Here is a 342-nt window from a genome sequence, read left to right on the forward strand (position 1 = left end):
AAACCTTTTTTACATTTTGAGTTAATGAGTTAATTATCTTCTCCAGCTGGATGAAAAGTTAAAAACGGTTACATTAGTCATGATCGACGTCATGAATCATCACGCCGAGTTTCAAAATGATTGGTTCAGCCTCTTCAAGGAGTAGGGGAAACACTAAAGATTGCAAATGGAATATCGGATGGAACAGGACTGAAAGGAAGGAGTGAAGGACATCGTTGTGGCTTTTGCACACCTTCTCTACTACTTTGTTGTGGCTGAGCACAAAAAAAGGCACTGCTGGGATTTGAACCCAGGATCTCCTGTTTACTAAACAGGCGCTTTAACCAACTAAGCCACAGCACC

The 342-nt window shown here is 41.5% G+C and overlaps 1 non-coding gene across 1 annotated transcript; it reads right to left on the bottom strand.

Moving 5' to 3' along the window:
• Positions 1 to 268: 268 nt before the first annotated feature.
• TRNAT-AGU (transfer RNA threonine (anticodon AGU)) lies at positions 269 to 342 on the bottom strand. The gene has a single exon. It is a non-coding gene; the product is annotated as a tRNA-Thr (tRNA).

The sequence above is a fragment of the Myxine glutinosa genome, chromosome 3 (assembly GCF_964187855.1).
Source record: "Myxine glutinosa chromosome 3, kmMyxGlut1.1, whole genome shotgun sequence".
Taxonomy (NCBI): Eukaryota; Metazoa; Chordata; class Myxini; order Myxiniformes; family Myxinidae; genus Myxine; species Myxine glutinosa.